Raw genomic sequence first — 5,665 nt, forward strand, 5'->3', positions numbered from 1 at the left:
GCCCGGGCCGGGCTGGGGGGGCCGGCTGGTCACACGGAAGTGACATGGGGGCCCGGGGTGGGGGGCCGGGCAGACCGGCCCGGCTGTCACTGGGCTGGAAGGACCGCTGCGGACTGCATGCAGGGCCCTCGGCCCTCGGCCAGCGCAGCCAGGCTGTGTGAGGGTCTGTCGGTGAGAGCCACCTGGCCTGTGGAAGCGGCCTGGGCCGCGCACGGGCGTGGAGGCCCGTGGAAGCAAGTTCCGGGGCGCAGGTGCTTCCTGCTAACCACCGCTGGGCCCCGGGCCGCGCACACCTGAGGCTGGCCCCTTCCCACGTGGCTTTGGGCCCGCCAGACCCACGCCCCAGCCCCTGCACAGCCGGGGTGAGCCGGACTCAAACACGCGGTCCCTGCCTCAGGGCCCTGGTCTTTAGGGCGATTCCACCAGGGGAGGATGGCTAGGCGGCTGTCGATAAACGTAAACAGAAAGATAAGGGGAAATAGAGGCAGGAAGAAGTTGGAGCTAGCTTAAGCAAGAAGTGAGCGTAGAAAAACAGACAGGGATTTCTACACTTGAGGTCAGAGGCCCTGTGAACATTTTCCTTGGTACCTTCCCAAGCCCTGTCAAAACTGGAACCCAGCACTACCTTGGCAACGCCTTCCCCATCACGGGGAAACCAGGATTCAGAGAGGTTAAGTGGCCTTCCCAGGGGCACACAGCAGAACCGCAGCAACTCCCGACTGTGCTACAGGCTCTTCCCACTGCAGTGCCCCCGAGTTACAAGTGTGAGCAGTCAGCCGTGGACTCTGCAGAGCAGGCCAGATGAAACCGTGGTCTCAAAGACTCCTTAGGAGTGGGTGCCTCCATCCTGTAGTGCCTTTGCACAAAGACAGTGGTTTCAGCACTCACTGGGAGCCGCAGAGAGGCCACCATAAGACAAGAGCTGGACGGGAAGGTGGGGGGCATCTCCCCCTCCTTCCTGTCCACCACCACACAGCACACCTTCTCCCCCTGCCTGAGGGCTGTGCCTCCAGGCCGGCCCCGGGCCACCGAGAAGGAACGGCAGCTCCTCACCCCTCCCGCACACCCTTCCCTTGAGTCACAAGATCTTGCCTGCTTTCTCATTCACCTGCAGGCGGCTAAGCTACGCTCCTCCCTGCTGCGACCTCCAATCCCCGCACCCGGAGCAGGACAAGTCCTTTCTTCCTGTGTTGCTGTGGCCTCTCACACCGGGGCAGGGCCCCCATCTAGCGGCTACGCTTGGGCTGCCCTGGTCTCTGCTGTGTCTGAGAACGTTGCTTCCTAGCAAACATCCCTGCCAGGCTTGCCGCTGTGTGCCCCGAGCACGGAGCCCGGTGCCTGGCATCGGGGCGGCCATAAACACCTGTGACAAGCAGGAAAGGCTGTGGGGAGCACAGGGGGCGTCCCACGGGGGCGGGGCACCTGAGGCTGGGAATGAAGAGGTGGCGGTCGCACCGGGCTCCCCGGAAGTGGGCGCCCAGATCACCTGCCCGTGGGACCCTTCTCTCCTGAGCACCGGGTGGTGGCTCTCAGGAGCTCCGAACTTGTCCTGGGCAATCCAGGCAAGATGAGGCCCTGAGTCCGAGCCCCAATATTGGGGGAAACAGAGAGAGAGGGTGCTGCCAGCAGCTGGCACGGTACCACCGTCAGCTTGTACCCCCTCTGCTCTCCTGCTGGGAAAGCAAAGGTACCCGCAGTTTAATTTTAACTGGGGAAGGTTTATACGGTTGGAAACTCTGCGTATGAAGGCAGTGAGCGCCAGGAGAGGATCTGGGGCGCAGCGGGGCTGCCTGAGGACAGCACCGGAGGGAGGACAGAGGTAACCGGAGCCCGGGGAGAGGCCTCGGCAGCAGGAAGCGAAGCCGACCGTCCGAGTCCAGGCAGCCCTGGGCCGCTTCCCCAGGGACCCGCCGGCTCCGTCTCTGGTCAAAGGTCAAGGTACAAATAGATAGATAGGGACTCTGGAAAGAAGTCCTACGGGGACTAGAAACAGCCAGCACTGAGCGGCACCAGGCTCTTGGTTTTTCTGGTGGCAAGCGAGGGTACATGATGATGTGCCCACAAGGTGGCGCTCATGACCACAGCAACATCAATCACTGTGGTCTCTCCCAAATAAAACACTCAACTGTCAGACACAGTGGTGTAAGGTCTGTCAGGTGAGCTGCGCGGCTCACGCCTGTCATAATCAATCACTGTGGTCTCTCCCAAAAGACGCGGTGGTTTAAGGTCTGTCAGGTGAGCTGCTCGGGAGGCTGAGATCTAAGGATCGCAGTTCAAAGCCAGCCCGGGCAGAAAAGTCCATGAGGCTCTTATCTCTAATTAACCGCTCAAAAACCGGAAGGGGAGCTGTGGTTCCAAGTGGTAGAGCGCTGGCTTGAGCAAAAGAGCTCGGCGACAGCGCCCAAGCTGAGCGTAAGCCTCATAACTGACAAAAAACAAAAACAAAAACCTTCCAGGTGGGGATCGTGGTTGCGCCGCCGCGGGTTGCACCACACCTGGCTCACCACCACCGGCACCGTCCCTCCCCCCCTCGCTCTCCCGCAGCTACCGCAGGCTGTGGGATGGGCCCAGGCATGCTCAGGAGCCGGGCTGTGTCCCTGTCCCTGCCTTTCCTCTGTGAGGAAAGTCGCTGCTGCTGGTGATCCCTCTCAGCTCAAATCCTGATGAACCCCAGAACTCACAGACACCCCCCTCCACAAGCCCCCTGGCCAGCTTCCCGCCTGGGCACGGGCCCTCCTGCTCCGCCAGGATCCAGTCCCCCCACACCTCTTCCTTCCCCTTCAGGACTCAGCTCAAATGCTATTCCCATGGCCCCAGACCCCCTGCCGGCTCCCCCCTTGTAGCCACAGCCCAGGATCCAGCCCCAAGGGCAGGAACAGGGCAGAGAGGGCCAGATTTGGGAAGGGGGGTGCGGGCAAAGAGCAGCCCCCTCCAGAATCTCCTTCCTCACCACATGGCGGGGGGGGGGGGCAAGCAGGCCCAGGCCTTTGTAGTTAGTGCCTCTCGTTCCAGCAAAGACTGGCTTTGCGGTGTCACCATGAGTTCAGCCCTGTGCACGGCTCCGCAGCTGGCTGGGTGTTCACACCTGCGACTCCCTGACTTCCTCTAAAGCCATACAAGGCATGAAAACCTCCCTCCGGCTTGCTCAAGCCCTTTGCGCACAGCTCTGTGGTGGCTGCGCAGAAGACGCTCACAGCATCACCGCGGGCTGCCCGCCGGCGCCCTTCTGGGCTACGTAGCACCGGCTGCCTTTTACGGTCACACCAGCACCTGCTACCAGGCCGAGGCCCGTGAAGGAAGCCCCAGCGGCGCCCATCTCGCAGGCTCCCAGCGGAAGCCTGGCATCCTGCCGGCAGGGCAGGGGGGGGGGACGCTCCCTCCCCCCACCCCAGCTATTCTTTATAACGGCCCTGGCCCAGCCCAGGTGGAAAGTCTTTAGATTCGTCAGGTGTGGGCGCTTTAGATGCCCGAGGGCTCCGAGCAGTCAGGAGCCAGGCCAGCCTGGGCTGGAGCCCATTCGAAGTGGACCTCGGGGGCACCGGGCTCCTGGGTGGCTCTAGGGCTGTGTTTTAAGGAGCCTGCAGGGCCCCAAGCTCCGGCCACAGGCATGGGCACAGCAGACACCCCATGGCAGACCACCGCCAGAGTTCACAGACGCACACTCACACACATGCACACCACCCATCACAGCCTCACACCTCCACATGCCCAGGTGCTCACACCCACCCAACACTTCCTAACACATGCTGGCTGAGCTTGGGTCTCCAGTTCAGCCAGTCCCTGCCAGTGGGCAAGGTCATGGCTCCCGCCTCTGCCCTCCTGCCTGACTCTGGGTGTGAAATCCTCGTGTGTGCACCTTTATTATGCAAGTGCTAATGTTGGGGTGTCTACCCTTGTCTACTCAGGGGCGGATTAAACCATTAGCAGCATAAGGCTGCTCAGGTAGCCACTAAAGACATCCAGAGACACAAAATGCCACTGTGCATCACACTGCCGCTTCACAAGGGAAAAGCATTTTAGGTGTAAAAACAAACAAAAAAATGAATTCAAGACACCTGTGGTTTCCAGTCCTTCTGTTCTTCCAGGGGGGATGGGGAGAGGTAGAATCTGCACCGACCCACAGTTCCAGGCTCTCCTTCCTGTTTTTGTCCCTGATTTCCAGTTTTCTAACTCAGAGCACCTGCACCCTCATTAGTTGAGCTAGCTGATTTCTGAGAAAGCCGTTCCAGCCAGGTGGCTGAGGACAGTGATGAAACAAATTGTTTTCAAAGAAACCCACTGGGCAGGTCAGTGCTCGGGGCGGAAGCAGCGGCTCATCCACGCGACACCAACTGCGGGGTGTACAACACCCGCATCCAGGTCCAGCTGCACTGGTCAGGACTTTGCCCACCTCCCCTAGGAAGCCCCGGGTTCCACTCCCCATGTGTGTTTGCAGACGGCCCCTGGCTGAAGCTATACTCACCCATGCCAGGCCCTGGGTCTGCATGGTAAACAGGTGATGGAGGAGTGAGTGAAATCTCATGGCAAACAGGTGATGGAGGAGTGTGTGAAACCTCGAGAGGCTCTGGCTGGACTCAGCCCCCCAGGCAGATGAGGGCTCCCTGCAGGGATCTGCCCCCTACCTGTTCAGAGGACGGACTGGGCCCGGGTGGATGGCCTACTCCTGTGTTGGACCTGATTTTTCTAGAATCAGGTTTGTATCACTTTCCTGTAGCTGGTGTAACAAAATATCCCAAGCTGTGTGTTGTCAAAACATTTCTGGGTCACAGTGCAGGAGGTCAGCAGTCCACATTCAAGATGTCCCCAAGGGCCGGCTCCACTGTGGGAGCTGGGCGAATCTTCCTACCTAGCTGATGCACGCCACACCCGGCCCTCTCCTCCTCATCTTCATGAGACGGAGGGGGGGGGTGGCCTGCTGTCCCCACCCATCTAGAGGCGGGGATCCATGTGGGTCCTAGAGAACTGTTTCCTGGGGGACATACAAGGTGTGAAGCCGTGGTTGGCGTCCAGAGCGTGAGCGCGTTTAAGAGACCGATGGGTGGAGGCTCCGGCAGTGCCAGGGCCTTGCTGATCAGGCTCAGGCAGCCCTGGAGGTTGCAGAGCTGAGGCACACGGTCACACTCTGCCTGACCGCTGGGGCTCCCACATCCCACAGGGAGCCTGAGTCAGGCTCAGCCCAGCTGCCCCCTGAGGCTGACAAGCATTGGGCTTCTCCCAGCCCACAGGAGCCGGGAGCTTTGGGAGGTGGGGCTCAGGTGCGGGCCTCAGGTACCCAGCAGCACTGAGAGCCCCCGGTGGCCTGCTGGACACTGATGACCATTGTCAAAAGACCTGAGCCCTTGTGGCCCTAAAGGCTGGCCCTGCCCACGTGACCAACAGTTTGAAGCCATGCAGAGCGCTTTCTCCCATGGTGCACCGCGGCCCTCCTTCCGGAGCCCCAGCCACTTCACGGCCACTCATAGCTGGCCTTTGTCCAATTAACAGTGAAGAACAGGTCTTTTTATTTTTGGTCTTCTTTCTTCTTTGAGTTTAGACTTTATAAAGGATCAGATGGAATTGTTTGAAGCCATCATGGGGAGTGAGACCAATGTTATCCATCCCACCGTTCATTAAAAGTGACAAGGAGCACAGAAGTCCAGATGCAGCCGCCGGTGAGCGGCGCGGC

Source organism: Dipodomys ordii, unplaced genomic scaffold (assembly GCF_000151885.1).
Source record: "Dipodomys ordii isolate 6190 unplaced genomic scaffold, Dord_2.0 Scaffold18, whole genome shotgun sequence".
NCBI classification, from domain to species: Eukaryota; Metazoa; Chordata; class Mammalia; order Rodentia; family Heteromyidae; genus Dipodomys; species Dipodomys ordii.